Source organism: Bemisia tabaci, chromosome 7 (assembly GCF_918797505.1).
Source record: "Bemisia tabaci chromosome 7, PGI_BMITA_v3".
Lineage (NCBI taxonomy): Eukaryota > Metazoa > Arthropoda > Insecta > Hemiptera > Aleyrodidae > Bemisia > Bemisia tabaci.
In genome coordinates, this window is record NC_092799.1 from 34,657,704 (window position 1) to 34,678,659 (window position 20,956).

General features: G+C 40.0%; 1 protein-coding gene across 2 annotated transcripts in view; it reads left to right on the forward strand.

The window, feature by feature from the left end:
- Nucleotides 1-20,956, forward strand: part of LOC109032141 (neuroligin-4, X-linked) — a 552,408-nt gene that overhangs the window by 28,440 nt on the left and 503,012 nt on the right. Inside the window, exon 2 of one of the 2 annotated variants that reach the window (XM_072302671.1) lies at nt 5,039-5,080. The exons of the other annotated variant lie outside the window; for it this stretch is intronic. The gene's annotated coding sequence lies outside the window, so the exon portion shown is untranslated. The remainder of the gene's footprint in view (nt 1-5,038; nt 5,081-20,956) is intronic. 2 annotated transcript variants of the gene reach the window in all.

Genomic DNA, 20,956 nt, shown 5'->3' on the forward strand with positions numbered 1-20,956 from the left:
TTCTGAGAGCAACCTCACCGGCCTTACAACTCTATGCTCTCCAGAGTGCGCGTAGAAATAAGTCCTTCTCTTAGAGGAGTGATGATGCGACTATGCCTGGCAAATGTATACTAAATGACTCAAAGTCGATACGAAAATATTGGCTCTACTATTTTGAGGAGTATTTGACGATACTTTAAGCCTCTCAAAGCGGAATCTTATCAAATGAAATTGAAATCATCACTCTTTGCAGTTTTCTGCTCAGAAAATGCAGTCTTGAGCAAAGAGAATTTAAAATTATAATTTGTCCAATTTGCTATTCAAAATTGTCAATTTCACACTCAATTGGCCAAAATACGAAGGAAATTTTCTCGACTAATTCTCAGGAACACTTGAGTGTATTTCGTCGAAAATTCAAACTCAGATTCTTCGATCTGAACCCATGTAAATATAGCTTCCATCAAACACGGCGCTTCTTGCACTTAGGTCCATTTTCCCAGCGATGAAATCGGATAAGGTGTTGACTGCTCCAAAGCGTACATTATTTTTGCAACACCAGACTGATGAAATTTAATACAGTTATTTCCGACAAGGGCGAACAACTTAATCCCGACGTAATGTGGCCAATACAGCCGGCGTAATTGATACGAACTAAGAAGCGCCTTCAGCTCCGTCAAGCAACTATTCTAACTCTACGGTAAGCATTTTGCCTATACGGCTACTTGAAGGCATTTAACAAAAAGTGAGTCCGCTTTACGATACTCAACGCACACAGCTTCGTTTTTCGCTCACGAGAATAAATGTGCAAAGCCAATGAGCGCAATGAGGCAACATTTAAATACTATCTCAATGCCATTTTTACAAAATCTGATACAAAAACGATAGACATCATAGAAAAATTCCGGGAAATGAAAACTCGAAAATCCACGATGATCATCTATTACAAGTTAGCCCTGGGGTAAAGTTGAAATGTTTCCATCAATTTGCATCTCATATTCATTTTTTAGTATTAATTTTAAACACTCAATTTTTAATGTTACTTTTAACTCATTCCGTGAGATTTCCGGGGTATAGTGATCGTTTTCAACGTGACATTTTAACAATATAAAATAAGCGTAATTTAAGAGGTACAACACTGATGCTGAAAGGGAAAATGGCCATGCCATCACTCAGCCGCCATGACCGTTCCTCCATCGTGAAATTTCGTCCTGTCGTAATGCTGTAATTTCCTCAAGTACCCCCCCCCCCCCCACCGCTGGCAATTCTTGAAAGTTGGCAACTCTGTTTTCCCTCCTTTTAAATATATGTAAAATACTCGATCATCGGCGAAACAGCCTGCCTCAACAAAAATCGATATTTTTAATGGATTTAAACGGAGGAAAAACAGTGTTGCCGACTCGCAAAATCGTTACTACTTCTCGCACCCATTCAAAATTTTGAACCTATCTTCCAAGGTCATTTTGTAAGTCTTTGTGCTATGTTGAATATATAAAATAATCGCTTCTTGGTAAGGCAACTTGCCCCATCTAAAATCGATACTAATTTTTAATGGATTTTAATGGAGGAAACTTAAAGTTACCATCTTAATTGCAAAATCGTTACCGCTCACTGGAAAAAAAAAACACACTGTATCTAGAGTCCAGACTCTTAAAAACATCGACAAGAAAAAGTACTCTTGATTCAATCAGATTTAAGCTTAAATCAAAAGGAAATCCGCTCATATTAAGAGGCTTGGTTCTTGATTTAAGCTTAAATCTGATTGAATCAAGAGTATTTTTTCTTGTCAATGTTTTCAAGAGTCTGGACTCTAGATCCAAAGTGTTTTTTTCCCAGCGCCCATTCAAAATGTTGAGTCTATTTTCGATGTTCAATTTGTACGTCATGCGGCGTAGACTTTGGCCGAATATTTTTCTTAAGAAAGGAAAACAAATCGTCGGACAGGCGAATTGATCTACCCGAGGCACCTAATTCCGGCCACGCGACCTGGAGCCTGCAGCGCCCACGAATCATGAGCTGGGAGTTAATTGCCCCTCTCCGTAGGGTCGAAGACGTGCCCTAAATAAACCCCCTCTCCCTCGCGACCCTTCCTTCACCCCCGACGCGTCCTCGCGTCATCATCCTTTGTGCGCCGCGCGGCTGCTCAGGTAATTGAGATGTATTCTCCCACTAATTGAAATCATAGTCCTCCGGGATAAAGCATGCAGTTTACTAATGGAAGCTCGGTGACATTCATGTCCACCGGTGGTGTCAAATTGAGGGCAGATGCATGACTTTGATGCATGGTGTAGTACCTGGAAAACCGGAGTATTTACCGGGAGTCATCAGGGAACGGCAAAATCCCGGGAAAATCAGGGTAGCTACCAGGGAACCGATATCAAAAACCGGGAATTCCTTCTCATTTACCTTCAAGATCATCCTGTCAGGGTTGCCGCAGTCAGAGAATATCGGGAAATGTCAGTCAAATGTCAATACAAAGTCAGGGAAAATCTGGAAATGTCAGGGTAAAATCGTCAAATCACCTTTATTTGCTCTCTCGAGTGAGTTTGATGTTTCGAACAACAACGTCTGCGTGAAAAATTTTTTCAACTATGTTTTTTTAACAATCTGGCGTTCGTTCAGTTGTCAGGGAATTTTACCAAAATGTGTTAGGAAAATCAGGGAAATGTCAGGGAATTTGTTTTTCCAAATTCTGTTGCAACCCTGTCCTATTTACTTGGCACATCAAAATGACCTAAAGAGATTGGGGGGGGGGGGGGTATATTTGCTGGTAATTCAAGAGAAAAATCTAGTTACTCCTCAGAACATCTGAGAAAACAAAAAAATGATACGTAATGTCGGATTTTCATCTCCGATTTTCTTACGAGACCATTCAATTATTTTTCTCTGAGTTATTAGTTAAATTTTAAAGATTGCTTGGTGTCAGAAATTCGGTCTACGCTGCTCTTATTACAGCATGTCAGCTCTCAGACCTATTATGAAGGCTCTTTATTTCTTATCTATATATTTTAGATTAGTAGAATAGCATACGTACTATGTAACGCAACTGAAGTGGTTTAACAGAAGACATTCGCTGCACAGCATCATTGCAGCTGTAAATCAAGTGTGCAGCAGGCAACCCACTTCTCAGGATGCGTTTGTTTACCAACTTATCGTCGTGATTGTTTGGATATAGTTTCAGGCTATTATCGTGATGCAGACCCCCTCCTAGATTTACCTCAAGCGCATCATGTGTAGGTTCCTAACCGCAGGCGACAATCACAGCTGAAATAATTTGCTCGCAATTCGTCGTTATCTGGAAGAAGGAAATTATTCCAAGGTAGCATAATTGACTCAAACAATTTAATTTGTCACAAAAATAACTCCCTTATTCATGTCCAAAATTTGGCTCATTTTTGGGAGTGATTAGAAAACTAGGGGTTACGCCCTCTGGGCACTACGTGTCCCAAATCCCGGAGGGCGCTTCGCGGGCTCTCGTGAGGTAATTTAAACGGAGCGGGCACAGAGTCGGCCTCCTATGGTGCGGTTGAAGCGCTAGCTCTATGATCGGGAGGTCCTGGGTTCAATTCCCGGCCAGGCGACCCGAGATGATGGTCTCAAACAATGGTTGCCTGGGACTGATTCTTAGGGACGGAGGGGGGACGGGACTGGAGCGCAGGATTAGCCCTTGTGGGCTACTTGAAGTAGTTAAAAAAAAAAAAAAAAAAGAACCAATTGTGACAACAAATGAACCTATATATTGCTTAAGTGGGAGTTTTCAAAACTAAATAGCGCGATTTAAAAGAAGTTAGGTGTATTTTCAAAATTTGAATAAAATGGATTCATCTAGGAGTTATTACCTGTCGATAACCGCAAAAATCATGGGAATGGGCTCAGTGGGTAGGTGAAGTTCATATACCCAACAAATTGCTCACCAATCTCATCAGATGAGAAGAAGTCTTGACCTCCGATCTACACCTCTCCTCCATTTAGTATTGTCTAGGATAGAAATGGGGTCCCGAATATTATGTTACACTTTTTCTGACTCCAGAAAAGCGGAATTTTTAGAGTCTCCAGAAATCTTTAACTGAGCGGAAGTGGCTGAATGCGCAAAGGAAATTTCTTTTGCGGTCCATGCACACAGTACGAAACCGTGGTCATTGGCGAGGAAGCCGACTTTCGCCACAAGCGCAAACCCTCGCAAACCGCGCCGCGGTCGAATAGAATTTTCATCCCACCACGGACGCAGCGCCCTCTCGCGGGCTCCACGGGAAACCGGCCCAGCGGGAAGGGCTCAGGCCGAGTTATTTATTACTCACGCCCGGCGAAATTTTTCAACTCGAAATTAAACGGTTCCCCGCCGGTCCTCTGATCGTACAGCCGGATTCGTCTTTTTCATTGAATGGAGAGCCAATTAGAGGAGTTTCCTCTTCAATCCGGCAACCTCTCAGAATGAGTCTCGTTTCGATGCGGTGAGCCCGGTATGGTCGTTCGTGAGTTCTCCCCTGGAAGTGGCTATCTGTTGCGTGTAAGTGAACGGTTTGGGTTCTGCGAAATGAAAATGAAGATACTTATTTTGTCGGAGAGGAAAAACTGAGTCGGGAGATGTTTTACTGTAGCGTGGTCAGTGACAGTGGTGCCGCGAAAGATCCTTTTACCTCAATTTGTGTATCATTTTTGCATCATTCTGTGATCAGTTTAAAATTAAGAACGCTCGATGAAGGGTTTCTCTTCCGAATTTTTGGGAACGAAAAGGATATACATAATTATTCGGACCGCGTCTAGCAGAAAATGTTCATCAGCTTTTGCCAAATTTAACTGGTCAATGTAATTTTTTACAAGAGAGGGTTTATGCGGATTTTTTCGAAAGTTTTAAGGGAATTGCTTCGTACTATGCAAAAAATTCACTGAAATATGCACAAAAATCAGTATACACAGCCTTTTCCATGTGAAAAATTGGATTGCCCATTTAAGTTCGGCCGTAGCTGATGCGGCTCGGTTCATTTCTGCTTAAAGCGGTCCAGTTTTGAATTTTGAATTTTTATCGAATACTCACAAAGTGTTTTTTCTTCGTATGTTTCAGGTGAGTTTCACAGACTCGTCGCTTCATGTTCCTCTCAGAAACGTAAGAATTTTTTTAAAGTTTGTACACGTATATTTTGATGGATTGTAATGGAGATGGGTTTCTGGAGGAGGTCGGTATAGGAGTATCTATAGGAGCGATCGGATCCTTAATCGTAGAGTACGTCAGGATAAAGCCGAAATAGCATTTTAGGCCGCATCTGCCATTTTGGATTTCCGAATTTTGAACATTTGAGTTGAAATTCAAGTTTCCCGTCAACAAATTCCACATGCTACCAAATTTCACAAATGAATTAGTGAGGACGAAACCGCACCAACTCGAAAATATGAAAATAAGATACATAAGAAACTGCACAGTACATGAAGAAGTTAGTATAATAAGAAAATATTTTTGGTGCAGAAAGACAAGCACTTTAAGAACTTTAAAGATCTAAGTTGGAACAGATGCGCCAACTTTAGTAAATGACCGTTATAAAAATTAACTGACTTTAATGAAAATTGAGCATTTTCGAGGTACCGAGGTGTGTTTTCGTTCTCCCTGATTCAGATATCGACCGAACAGGAGCCTCACATCTTCCGTCAGTAGGACTCGTCGCAGTGGTAAACGATACCAGTCGATTTACGCGCAAAAAAGCGCCTTCAATTTCGTTTGATACTGTGCAATACTTCCGAGGTGGAATAGTTGCTCAGAGCGCCTTCTGAATTGTCGATTCGACCTAAGGACATAAGATGACCACTGTCGCGGTGCCTCTTTAGTGCGTGCGCAGTTACACATTGTTTCATCACCGACGGCGCGGTTAAATACATTCATATCTCGATATGCGACGTTGCAACTTCCCCACAGCGTTTTTTGTACGGGTTAACGGATATGAACATTTGATATCTGCAACCGTTCGTCCGAAAAAAAAAAAAAAAAAAAAAAAAAAAAAAAATCAGTACTTTTGGGACAGGCCACATACGTCACACAAGTAACGAAACACAGTAAATATTTCTTTCAAATTACATATCAAATCACATACGCAGCGAAAAAGATTTTTGAATGTATCTACTGAGGAACAGTGTACGAAAATAAATTATATTATATTTTGTTCCCAGTTACACATATTCGTTTTATGTTTTACTCATTATTTTTATTTACGAGAACTTAAAAAAAAAAAATTCATAATGACGACTAAGTAACAATACCGCCTATCTGCAAACTGACGATTTTTCAGGACGAAGAAAAAACGCCGGCATTTATGTAATTTTAAGGCCAGGTTTGCAATTTTTTTCATATATTACAGCGACATTACAGCGCTCCCATATGAAATTGGAAATGGATAGACTGTTAGCATGAAATAAACAAGGGGGAAAACGGGAAATTATTTTAAAAATGAAAAAAAAAGAAACAACCTTAAAAACCCGAGACGTTTTGACTCAAAACTGAGTCATTTTCGTCGGAATATAAATTAAAAATTATCGATGAAACAACCTGAGACCTACACACAGGAAAAAAAAACACGTTGTATCTAGAGTCCAGACTCCTGAAAACATTGACAAGAAAAAGGACTCTTGATTCCATCAGATTTACGCTTAAATCAAAAGGAAATCCGCTCAAATTAAGAGGCTTGGTTCTTGATTTAAGCTTAAATCTGATTGAATCAAGACTATTTTTTCTTGTCGATGTTTTTATGAGTCTGGACTCTAGATCCAATGTGTTTTTTTTTTCCAGTGTATGTTGATGCACTGAAAAAAAATTCTCGGCGTTTTTACCAAGGTCCATTGGTACCTTTACCATCTCACTTGTTTACCAATTATTGGTAATTTTACCAAGACAGACTGGTAAGCTTACCTAAAAACCGGTATTTTTACTGCTTTTTTTCAGGTAAGAATACCGCTTTTATTGGTAATCAATTTTCGGTAACTTTGCCATTTTATCTCGGTAATTCTACCACAGTCGATAAAAAATATTGGTGTTTTTACCAAGGTCCAGTAAAATTACCGAGAAAGTCCAATAATTTTACCGAGATTTCTCGGTAAAATTACCAATTCCATAAATGGTAATTTTACCTAGAAAAAACTGGGATCAAATAGAACCTTGAATTATTGGTAATTTTACCCTTTTCTTGGTAAATACACCGAGATTTTTTTTTCAGTGTGGCCGAGATCCGAAAAAAAAAACATAGACTGTTGGTAATGTTTATTAATATTTAGAATATGCGGGGTCGCGGCTTGGCGGATGTTTCCTCCCCGGTCGCAATGAACTTGGAACGGAACCGGAAGCGAGGGGTGCGGGAAGAGGGGTGGGTATTGATTATGGCTCATTCTTATTCGGGGGATGATCGGAATGTTGACCGGGACACAATGCTATTGGGACATTCTTGGCGGAGTCGGCGACTCCACCTCGGACTCGGAACACTCGCCCACGTCTCGAGTGGGTTCGAGTTGGGGGAGCGGGGTTGGATTCTTGACCCCGCTAACATCTTTGCACCCCGATCCGGTACCCCGGGCTCGCGCGCCGGAAAGTGAGGTTAATCTAGTCGCACTCACGATTTCACCGCGTTGTCAGCTCGCAAGAAGAGGCCATATAATTAGCCCGCACTGGGAAAAAAAACTCACTGGATCTAGAGTTCAGACTCTTGAAAACATCGATAAGAAAAAATACTCTTGATTCAATCGGATTTAAGCTTAAATCAAGAACCCAGACTCTTAATTTGAGCGGATTTCCTTTTGATTTAAGCTTAAATCTGATTGAATCAAGAGTATTTTTTCTCGTCAATGTTTTCAAGAGTCTGGACTCTAGATCCAATGTGTTTTTTTTCCAGTGCGGTAAAATTGATATTTTTTTTTGAAAATGTATTTAAGCAAAAATTTTATTTATCATTTGCAAATGTTTTGGTTTTAAGGTGACGCCGACAATTTTTTAAACGATTATTCAATACATTTTTTCTTCAAAACTGTCAAAAATTGTTCGAAATATTTTTGGCAATAGTCAAATGGGACTAAATTTTGCAATTAGAGAGTACATTTTGCAATTAGGGACCACTACTGCAATTAGGGACTACAATTTCTGGCTCAGTGTAAAAACAATGTACGTATTATTAATTTCCCCATAAAAATATGGTTTTTCACGAATGAGTCAGAAATTGTAGTTCCTAATAAAATTGCAAAACGTAGTACATTTGCCAGGAAGTTCAGTCTAATTCCTCACATCACGGAAGAAACGTGTTACGGATTTCTCCCTAAAATTGTGGTACTTACTCAATTTGTTGGATGATATGGACATTTCCAATTAATTTTGACAATACCGCAATATCTGAGCTAGGATCCTACTTTATTGAAGTACTACCAAGATTAATTGGAAATGCCCCAGGTGGGACTTAACTGCTGCCTCTTTTTCCCGTATTTTCCCCGTATTGTTATTTTTAAAATATCACAAAAAAAAAAGAGGTAGGCATTAAGTCTCAACTGTTGGATGATATGGACATTCCCAATTACTTATGGTAATACCCCGATTAATTTCGGTAGTATCCCAACTAATTGTGGTAGTATCCCGATAAATTAGGTTACCAACCCAAATGTTGCGGTACTACCCCAGCTTGAGTTGCGGTGCTACCAAAATTAATTGGAAATGTTCATATCATCCAACAAATTGGGGTAGTGCCACAATTTTAGGGGATAACCCCTGACACTTTTTTTCCGTGTAGTTTAGAAAATACATCTTGAAAGTTTAGGATAATCTAATGACGATCATGCTGAGTACTTCTTGCCGAAAACTCTAATTCAGGTCTCACGGCTCACGTTGACAAGAATACCGTTTTTGAGGAGTGTTTCCGCGCTGTCATGTGTCTTTTCCTCTGGGAAGTCATAGCCATTTAGAATTGAGCACTTTTAGCCACTTCACAAGTTTGACACTTAACTAGCTGATTTCATGCGACAAGTTTAATTGGAATTCTGATTTGGCAGGATCTCTATCCTCCTTTTTAAATCAGCCCATTCTCGACCTCTCTGTGATCAATCGAAAAAGAGAATGAAGACTTTTTTCCATCAGAATCGGTTACGGCTTTCCTTTTTTAAGTCGCACAAAACACTGTAAACAGAGATCCGATAGTCACAGTGCAGATACTTGCAGGTAAATTTTTTTATTAGAGTCCCGAGGGTTCCGGAGTGAGTGCTAGTCAAACAAAGGGATCTCAGAAGAGGAGAGCAATCACAAGTCGCTTCAGGAGCTTTTAATTAGAGCGACTATGAACGTGCGAATTGTTAATTAAACGATCCCTGGATCCCTAGCGCCACCTGGCGTTGTCTTGTTTAATTTTATTCAGGACCCTCAGCGAAATTCTCGTTGCACGTTCACACGATCGAGAAAGACACCATAATGAAATTTTTGGATAGTACTACGCTACCGTGCTAAGGAAGAACGCCGTATGAACTTTCGTGAGTTGCCAAATCTCCCTCGATAAAGTATTCATTCGCGAGGAAAGTTATGAATATTTTTCCTTGAAATTTTCAGGACTTTTCGATGGAATGGAGATGTTGCATGTGTGAGGAATTTGCGATTTGACCATTGATTCTTATGTAAAAGTTCGCGAGAAACACGATGGTGCCACTGGTTTTTCTCTGAAATCAACTCCCAAGCTCACAAAAAGCTCTCAAGTTGGGGCCAAAATGGAGGGGATATCCCACGCTATCCTGAGAGTCCACCTCTACATCAAGACAAACTCTCCATGTAGTTTCAGTGTCAGTTTGTCTTGATGTGGAGGCGGACTCTCAGGATAGCGTGGGATATCCCTTCCATTTTGGCCTCAACTTGAGAGCATTTTCTGAGCTTGGGAGTTGATTTCAGAGAAAATCAGTGGCACCACCGTGTTTCTTACGAACTTGTAAATAAGAATCAACGGTCAAATCGCAGATCCCTCACACATGCAACATCTCCATTGCGAACGAAATTATCTGAAAGACTAGAAGAAAAATATTCATAAGTTTACCCGGGTCTCTCGTAGGTTGCCGTCAGTTAGTCTATTACCTACGTCCTTTGTCCATCGCAACCACCCGCTTCCACCAATAGGATTCCTCCCTATCCTTTTTGTCCTCTTTGTCTATTGCTTTGTCTATCACTTTCAATGATCAGCCCGCAGGGTGGAAAAATTTCAAGAAAAATAAAATCTCGAAATTTCACAAATTTATGAAAGAATTTGAAAAATACCAGTTCCTTCCCATGTTTCGCAAAATGTAAAAATTGGGACTTTCTTCTATTTTTGTGCCTTTCGGTGCGGGTTGCATACTCCAGCCCCTGAAAAATATGAAATATTTCACAGCCTCGTAAAATTACATGACATTTTTCTCTGAAATTTCCAATTTTTCATTTCTCTCTTACGTTTCATGCCACCCTGTGGGGGAAAATGACGCCATCGTGGCAACTCCGTCCGTTAAATGCCCGTGCAGTCCTCGCAAACGCTGAAAATCGAATTCAATTATCATGAGAATCAAATCGAACAAACGCTACTTGCTGAAACGTCGAAATGCTGAAAAAAAGCTAATATTGACGAAAGAAAATAAGCGCCGGCTCGAGTGGGATAATTTTTCAGAGTGACGAGAGGAGACGTCAGGGGACGTTGGGGGTAGAGGGGGGGGGGGGTGGATGCTGGACGCCGCGACGCGAGGTGCCTAGCAAACAAAATTAAAATGGAATCAATTGAACAAGCATCACCCACATCGCCAATATACTTACCGGCAATTTTTACCCCTCTCTTTCCACCGGATGACGAGACTTCCGCGCATACTGTCGTGCTAAGGAAAAACGCCGTATGAACCCTCAGGCGTTGTCACATTTCCTTCAGTATAAAACGAATTTACTCGGAAAATTATGCATATTCTTCCTTGAAATCGTCACTTGTTTTAGATCAAATTGCGAACGAAATCGTCTGAAAAATTTGAAGAAAAATATTCACAATTTTCCGAGTAAATTTGTTTTATAACGAAGGAAATGTGATAACGCCTGGAGGTTCATACGGCGTTTTTCCTTAGCACGACAGCGTACCATATTGCATTTGGCTTTAATTTTCTAGAGTTGCTTGAGCTGCATTTTGTCGTTACAGGGTATCAATTAGACCGCGTTTATCAGAAAGAAACCAGGCCACGCCAGATGTTGTCAAATTCAAACGGGCAATTTAATTTCTCACAAGAGAACGTTTGCGCGGATTCCTTTGACAATTTCAAGGAATGTTTGCCTCTTACAATACGGAAAAATCACTGAAATTCGCTCAAAAATTCGTTCAACCGTTTTCATGTAGAAAATTTAATTGCCCAATTGAAATTGGCAATGGATAATAGCCCTAACCGCTACGTATGGCCCAACCCTCACAACGAATCTCGGGCCCTCAAAGGGCTGTTCTCAAGGTCGTAAAAACAATTGATTATGCTACCATTGCTACCTTAGTACAGATAATTTACTGCAGCTATTTAATTTGTATAATTGACCAGGATTTATCTAAAAAAATTTTCTTAAACTATGTATTTTATAATTAGTTGAAAATTGGTATTTGCTTTGTTGTTTTTAAATTTAATGGTATATTAATACAATCATTTCACAGCTACTAAAAAAGGGCCCGAACTCAGCGAAGTGTAAGTATGAAGGTGTTAAAATAGTGCTGGGTGCAGTCTAGAGTGTATGAACAGCCCCCTTCTCCCGTCTTTAAAAAATTCAGAATTCCCCTTAATTGCGATTCCATAAAATTTGCATACCTCTAATTTAATCGCTTGCGATCATTTCTCCCAAAAATAAATTTTTAAAGTCTTAATATGATATGAAATCCTTTGAGATTGGTTTGATCGCTCTCATCTTGTGAAAAGATGAAGATATACCTCTCGTTTCTCATATTAGTTTGCATAATAACAAATTCTAATAAAGAAGTTTCTCAAATCTCCATAATGAGAGAGTTATACCGGAACATGAGACGTATAAGCGTTAGTTATTACGCCTTCAAAAGTTTTTCGCTCGGTGTTGAAGTTAGTAGAAGAAACCCTCGTATCACACGAGCATCTTCAAGATCTAATTGCAGCGAGTCAGCGGTTGAGCAAACTTTCGAGGGTGCGGTTGATGTCAAAGCTGGGATTAAGTGAAACGAAACTCACTCAATGTTTGTTGAATCATTTACATAAGCCAAATCGTAGCGCTGTCTGGCTGTTGAAGATTTTATAGAGACCTGAGTTACTCGCTGTCATACTCAAATTCACTCTTTTGTACGCTTTTACCTCACCCGCATTTACAAGTCAACATGGACCACTAGATAGGGTCTGAACCATGAATTAAAAGTCACATGAATTCTCTTCAAAATCTAACATAGAAAACGAATCTTACAACACTAATTCCGGAAATCAACTTCTGAGCGAGGTATTATCAGCTATTTTTAACACAGATCAAATAGAAGTTAGATTAGAAAGATGGCGTCATTGGTATTTTTGCCATTGAACCAATGTTAGTTGTAAACTTTTATATCTATTTTTAGAAGTTGATTTTCAGCCTTCCCGTTTTGTGATTCGTTGCCGTGAAATCTTGAAGAGAAAACGTCTTGCGTAATGTTCTAAATCGTACCTTGTCTAGAGCCCAATAGAGAAGCTACCTGAATATCGAATAATTAGCGTCAAGTCATGGAATATTTCTCTAAAATAATTGATTTCGCACACTTTTTGTTCAAAAATATATTTAAATTGTGCCACCAACACTGCACTGAACACCAACGCAGTGAACTTTCATACACTGAAAAAAATAGTTCTGTTCACAGGGCTCCTGCACTTCTTTCGTAAGAGTCACAGAAGCTTCCGTCATGAGGACAGAATACTCTGTTCCCACGACCGAAGTTCTGTTTTCACAACAGACAAATTCTGTAAGTGTAACAAAGAAACTGCAGGAGCCCTGTGAACAGAGGGTTCTGTCGTCAGCACCATCTATTTTTTTCTGTGTACAACCAAAGAGTTTTGCGAACATACGGATAGCTGTTGATAGTTGTTTCTACTCGCAATTCACGTTTCTCAAAATTGATATTGAGGAAATGAAATTATTCGATGATAGATCCTGAACATTCCAAATCAGGATTGATTACATACATTCATTTATACGTCCTTTTTACAGGTATTTTTCTTAGTACACTTACGAGTCTTGAAATAAATTCGCTTTTTCGTAAGGGAAGTGACCCAATTCAAAATTCGTATATTTCTGAAGTGGGAAAATCTTATAGGAACTCATTTAAAATAACAAACACGCTGTGAAATGAAAAACGTAAACGCACATTGACTTTAGTTGCCATCGACGGCAGAAAATTGCAAGCAACGTTTTGAAATGTTTCCATTTCAAAGAATTACGTATTATCAGGGTCTATAATTCATTGATAGTAGATCAATCCATTTTTTTTTAGGAGTGTTGTCTCGAAACCAACTACGGTCCATCATTTGTGAAACGAGGATCAAAAGCGTGTCACCTGCCTCCTGCCGAGCTTGATCACAGTAAAACATTCACTAACAATGAGTTTGACTAGTAATTTTTAATTATTGCATTTTTGAAAAGTAGAGAGTGTAAGTAGTTGAAAAGATTTTTTTTTCCTTTCTATTTTTTTTTAAATCGACGTCAAGCCGTGGAAAAGAGTTGCAAAAAGGTTGCACCGTCCAGAGAGTATACATTACGGGACGAATATTTTCGGACGTCGTATTGCCTTTCTGGGGCAATATGTATTACGGCAATGCGCGTTGAAATAGTAGCTGAAAATATGCACTTTTAAACTTTTTTTCTTAGCTACATTTCGTTCTGAGGAATCAATAAAAATTCCTGTCAAGTGATTGCACTCTTCACCATTTAAAATGTAAGAATTAAAAATTGTAAAACTTGAATGACGAAGCACTATATCAAACAAGCATAAACTGCATCGTTGCAATTTGAATAACAATTCAAAAATTTACATCGCTTTCCCGATTTACTCAGCGATAATAATTTCTTCCCCCGACGACAGTGATAAGTCCGTGAGGTAAATAATTTACCCGAACACCACTCTATCCCTCACGTGCCACGCAGCACCTCTCCTCTTCCCATCTTCGGTGCAACGCAACCGTGATGATCCACTTGTGATATCGTGGCGCTCCGCGCTCAGCCCCCCACGCATAGGCAGCACGCATCACATACCGCCGCAACTCATACGGTATGCAGCGCGCGCCGCGCCGCGCCTCGCGAGGTATGCAACCAGCACTACACACGTCTTTGGTATTAGCGTTTATTATTCATCGCGGAATTAATTCGGTAAGGGCTATGTATTTATGCAACTTAGTGTATCCTCTCCTTCCTGCTTCACGCCTCTCCTTCCGGCGGAGGGGGGGGGGGAGGAGAGCAAAAGAGAGAGGGGAGGACCTTTCTCTCTCCCTTACGATCTGAGCTTCGACATCTCGAGGTTGACTTATTAATGGGCCGTTAGGCTCTCGATTCGTCTGCTGCGACGTCTCTCCCATTTGCTCCAATTATATCGACCGGTGTTGCCGGTTCTCGTCCGAAATTACGGCGTGGTAGATTGTTACGGCGAGGGTGTTTTTAATGATCCAGCAACCTTGATATTGACTTCATCTCGGCTGGTGTTTGCGAAAGTTCTTCGGAATTGTGCTGATCTGACGGAGTGAGGCGCTAGGATGAGACTGAACTTGAGTTCAGGCCCCGAGAGCTGAGATTTAATTGCAGTTCGGGCTGAGAAGCGACGAGCCGCGCATCATTCCAGAACTACGCCTCCTTTCATCCCAACTTTTAAAGCTCCAAGTTCCATTACTAATTCTTAGGTGTTTGGTGATTAGTCCTTTTATTCAGTCAAACAGATTGTTCGTATGTTTCTTTATGAGGACGGAAACAGAAGAGGAGGACAGGAAATGTACACGGAGAGAAAAAAATCGTGCGTGGGACCCGAAGTTTAGGTCATATGGATCTCTGAAGTTTTCGGATTGAGCATCTGAACACTTTAGGTCTAGCTGTCGAGGTTCGGATCACACATCTGAAACTTCAGTTCTTACATCTGAAGTACTTTGGTTTTCACATCCGAAAGACTTCGGTTCCCACATCTGAAAAACTTCAGTTCTCACATCTGAAAAACTTCAGATGTAAGCAGTGGCGTGGCGTGCTTTGCGATATATCGATTGATACGCCACTTAAACCTATGAAAAAAGATCGATTTTTAGGGTGTTCGCAGCGAACACCTTAGTAATCGATTCTTTACCATAGCTTCAAATGGCGAGATATCGATAATCGATCATTCGCGCCACGCCACTGGATGTAAGAAATGAAGTTTTAGATGGGTGATCGGAACCTCGACAGCTAGACCTAAAGTGTTCAGATGCTCAATCCGAAAACTTCAGAGATCCATATGACCTAAACCTCGGGTCCCACGCACGAGGTTTTTTTCTCCGTGTAAAATGTTTTGAGTAGGGGTCAAATATTGTGTGGGAGTATTAGATGAAACACGTAACAAGGGAAGAGAAGAGGCAAGGTGAATTTCTCATTATTTTACAGTGTAATTTTTTTAGCCCTGCCTTATTAACCATAATATAATATAAATTTCTTTCACAGGCAATACTGGGCTTAAATTATGCTAGGTAACCGGCTGATTGATTCATTTGGGGGTGCAATTTACTTAATAGTTAGGTTCCGACGTAAGAATACATAACTATTTCAACTCTGATGTGTTGCACAGTATCACACGCAATTGAAAGCGTTTTATATTGGTCCGACTGCGACTTAAGGAGAGTGGAGTCTTGACGTAACAGGCTTGCTCAAACTATACAAATTTAAAGAACAGGGTTCCCTCCAGGCGAGCCTCCTTCGTTGACCACATCAATAATTAGAATTCTCTCTCTATAAATAAAAAATGAGTCTTAAATTTTGTCACGGGCAGTAATATGGGCATAAAATATACGAGATAACTTAAAATACAACAGTACACAAGTTGACATGCTTTATTTGGGGGAGCGATATACTTAAGTTAGGTTCCAACCTAAGAATACAACTATTTCAACTCTGGTGTGTTGCACAGTATCGCACGCAATTGAAGGCGTTTTATATGGGTCCGACTGTGACTTGCGGAGAGTGGAGTCTTGATGTGTTGGCTTTGACTACTTTTCGCGCTGTACACGTCGAATACAAAATTATGAGTAATGTTCATGTACTAGTGTTACAGAGAGCCTGAAATGACATTTCGGATTAAAATAAAGTATTCAACTTCATTTTAAACAAATGTTGAACGTCCGAATTTTTACGCCGAGAAGTTTATTACTAATTCGTTGAAGAACTGCAATTAAAGTAAGGCATTATGAGGCAAGCTGTGGTTTTTAGGACTGGATTGTTAATTAAGTATTCGATTTGAGGAGATCAAGAAATACTGCGAAATATCGAGTGGAAGTATCATCTCTCTGATGCGTAAAGTGATTGTTTTGATTACAGCTGGAGAAAACTTGGACAAGTGAGGAGTATAACTTTAATTTAGATAACTTGATCCTACCCTCAGTCTCATCGTGGCCGATGACTCGAGTGTCTCGTTCCGAACGAGGAGTTAGTTCTGCGTGTCACTTTCGCTAAATTCTGTTTAATATCCTCCTTTGTGCGTCGCATGGAAGCAATTCTAAGTGGCGCTCGCATAGTTGTCCGACTGTACATGATAAGTTCTCACCTCCGCCCCGTGAACTTACCCAGGAACAGAGGGATTTTCGCTTCTCGTGAGCGGCATCCCTGCTTCGGTGGCGTTCGTATTATTTACAATCAATCTTCATTGACAGTCTGGAACTGTAATCCTGCGCATCTCGTTCCTTCCACGTTGCCAAAATACACGTAAAATTAATATAATGAAGTTACTCTTTGTTAAATTAGAGGAAATTTTTCCGCACATTTTGTGCGTGGTCACTATAGTCACGCCCCAAGCCCCCTCCCCTCCCCAAATGGGGAAATAAGTGACCCTCACTTGCACCTAAAATTTAACACCCGCATCGGCTCTTCTAACAATGATTTACTGTCGTCACTCATCTGACGAAAGGGTGTACTGCCGTGCTAAGGAAAAATGCCGTATGAACATTTGAGAGTTGCCAAATTTCCTTCGATAAAATGTTTATTTTTGCGGAAGGTTATGAATATCTTTCTTTGGAATTTTCAGGAACTTCAAGTAAAATTGCGAACAAAATCATCTGAAAATTTCGAAGGAAAATATTCATAAGTTTACCAGGAAATTCGTGTTTTATTAAAGGAAATTTGGCAACGCCTGAAGGTTCACACGGCGTTCTTCTTTAGCACGACAGAGTAACTGTAGTCCAAAAAGAGTTCCGTCCTTCGTATAATTCCATGTTTTTAGGGCTCAGGCGAGAAAAGAAATACGCTCTACAGTCAGAGAAGCGACGTTAGGTGGTGTAGAATTGCAAATGGGCGTTTTTCCAAGTATCGTATTTTGGGGAGTCCTTATTTTAAGTATTTTTGCGGTTGTCCAATTACTCGGACTCCATGCAGAATTAGCTCAACTGTATTTCACGTTGCCCAGTTTATGTTATATTTTTTAGTCGAAGTCTCGCCGAAAAACTTCCTCCAAACTTCTTTGAATTTTTCCTAAATTATGAAAGCTCACATCCAACATTCCTTGGCAGAATTTTAGTTAATCTCCTCATAGGGGACTAAATTCAAAATCTTTTGAATCACGGTGGATGTGGTATAAAATACCGTTTCGGCTCTTGATCTTTGTTCTTGTGAAACTCGATATCAGGGGGTGACAGTCCCCGGGAGACTGTCCTTATCATGGCGAAGGAACTTCTCGGCATAAAAAAATCAGACGCCCAAAATTTGTTTAAAATTGAGTTCAATACTTTATTTCAACCCGAAGTGTCAGTTTAGGCTCTCCTTAGCACTAAATGTATGAAAATTACTCATTGTTCTGCATTCGAAGTCAGCAGCGCAAACAGCAGGCAAGTCAACACATCAAGACTCTACTCTCCGTAGGTCGCGGTCGGACCAATATAAAACGCCTTCAATTGCGCGTGATACTGTGCAACACACCCGAGTTAAAATAGTTGTATTCTTAGGTTGGAACCTAACTTACGTAAATCGCTCCCCCAAATGAAGCATGTCAACTTGTTAACTGTTGTATTTTAAGTTATTTCGCATATTTTATGTCCATTACTGCCCGTGACATTTTTGACCTATGAAGAAAGAATTATAATTATTGATGTGCCCGTCTCATTTTTATTTATAAAGAAAGAATTATAATTATTGAAGTGGTCAACGAAGGAGGCTCGCCTAAAGGAAAACCTGTTCTTTAAATTGTTATAGTTTATTCGCAAGCCTGGTATCTATCGGGAGGTATTTTTCGACGGAAAACTCGAATTTCCACTCAAATTTTCACAGTTGAAGATGGCGGACTTGCCGTTGAGTGCTATATTGGGGCTTCTAAGGGTATTTATCCTTGCCATCAAGATTTGCATTTATTTCTTGTTCGTTTTCAAAATCAATTTACCCTCAGCTAATATGTGGGCGCGTGTATACACTGATATGTTGAAACTTATTGGCTTAATTTGTCGTGGATCTTCAGTGCAAGGTCTCTGAAATATATCGATCCAGCTATAAACTTACGAAAAAACCTATGGAATTATTTAAAACGATAAAATTGTTTGATGCTTTTTTTTTAAATGAATTTTTCGCAGTGGAAGATAAACATAACATACGCAGATAATGATCCTGTTTGAAGTCAATACGGAATCCAATTATTGGCGGGTAAGAAATAACTTCATCCATGAACAGCGAATTTTGAATTGTCGCACTAATTGCAGCCCAGACTCATTCACATGTTTTCACCGAGCCGTATCGGTTCATCCAGAATTACTCTTTTATTGGCCGGAACGAGTGGCAATAAATTCTCCTGTTCCCACGGACTGGCATAGTTGCCGTAACTTCATAGTTATTCGACTTTTATACGGAAAAAGCTGAGCGAAAGTGAAAGTTATTACTCTCGATAGTTTTAGAAGATGAACATCGAATTTAGCGCTGGGCAGTAAAAGTATCCCTCATTTGTTGTTTTCTGGGCTCTATTCCCTAATTTCAATGTTATGAGTCTAGGAAACATGCTATTTTTTTTTCAATTTCCCGTTATACTTGCATGTTTTCTAATACTAGAGAAAGGAAGCTTTGTAACAGTCAGATAGATGGCATTCGTGATGAAGAAGTAATAATGAGAAATTAAAATTGCTATTAAATATTGTTTTTCTCTCAAGATAAGAATATCAACAATTGAGTACCATTTATCTCTCTCTGACTCAAAAATTCGATGATGATCAGTCCCGAATTCGAAAAATAATAACCTATTCTGCCATTTAATATACTCATGAATTTCCTATTTGTTAAAAGTATCCTTTCCTCGACGTGGTCTCAATTTTTTTTAGCTGTTTTACTTGAATTTGACCGCGTTTAGCAGAAACAAACCAAGCCACATCAGCTATTGACAATATTAACTATAGCTTCTGACCAAATCAATAATTATAATTCTTGCTTTATAAATAAAAAATGAGACTTAAATTTTGTCACGGGCAGTAATGTGCATAAAATATGTGAGTTAACTTAAAAAAACAACACTCAACAAGTTGACGTGCTTTCTTTGGGGGAGCGATTTATTTAAGTTAGGTTCCAACCTAAGAATACAATTATTTCAACTCTGGTGTATTGCACAGTATCACGCGCAATTGAAGGCGTTTTATATTGGTCCGACCGCGACCTACGGAGAGTAGAGTCTTGATATGTTGGCTTGGCTGCTGTTCGCGCTGCTGTCTTCGAATGCAGAATGATGAGCAATTTTCACACATTTAGTGCTATGGAGAGCCTAGAATGACATTTCGGGTTGAAATAAAAAATTGAACTTAATTTTAAACAAATCTGGATCGTCTGATTTTTGTTCTGATGTGTTGACTTGATTGCCGTTTGCGCCTCTGACTTCGAATGCAGCATGATGAGTCATTTCAAATTTTTACAAGAGAATGTTGTGCGGATTTCTTCGAAAATTTTAATGAATTTGCCTCGCATTCCGCAGAAAATCCACTGAAATTTGCACAAAAATCCGCACAGCCGTTTTCATGTAGAAAATTAAATTTCCGAATCAAATTTGGCAATAGTTGATGTGGCTTGGTTCCTTCCTGCTTAACGCAGTCCAATCGCCCTTCAAAACCATGCGCACCCCGAACATGAAAAGAGTGAATTTACTATTCCGAGCAGCAACGCCGGCACACGCCTCCGCAAACACAGTTCGTGGGCGCAAGAGCGGGGGAAACTTCGTTTATTTGGCAGTAATTGTGGATTTGGTTTGGCTTTTTTTTCATCGCGCGTTCATGTGAAGTTCGCATAGTCTCCACCGCGCGCCGCAACCCGCCTTACGTCCACCCCACTTCCCGCCAGCGATCCACGTTTCCGGAATACTGACCTACCCATGCGGTCGCTTGTGGCAAAGTTTTTTCTTCCTTACCACCCCCTCCCCCCTCTTCCTCTCTCATTCGCCATCCCCCCTTTTTAATCTTCATTTAAACAGACTGTAGATGAGTCTTTTCCGGAAAGTTGCGGAAACCCTCCCTGCCCCTGCGTTTGTGGCTACGATACCAGACCCAGCTCCACAGAGGTATGTTCGACTACATTACCGGTTTAATTGTCCGTGGTAAAAGGCATTGGCTAGAAAAGTTTGTGCGTCGTCTCGAGTTGACATGTATGCTATGCTCAGCAAGCAGAATCGGTAGGAAGCGAACAGTGAGGACGATAGTAAAGCAGCAGATCGTTAAAAATGCAAGAAACTTACGATTTTCAAAACCGTTGAAGATCCAGTTATGAAATGCATAAAGTGATGAATAAGAATGGACCACTAGACAAGGTAGGAATTTAAGCATTCTGATACATGTTTCTTGACCAGAATTT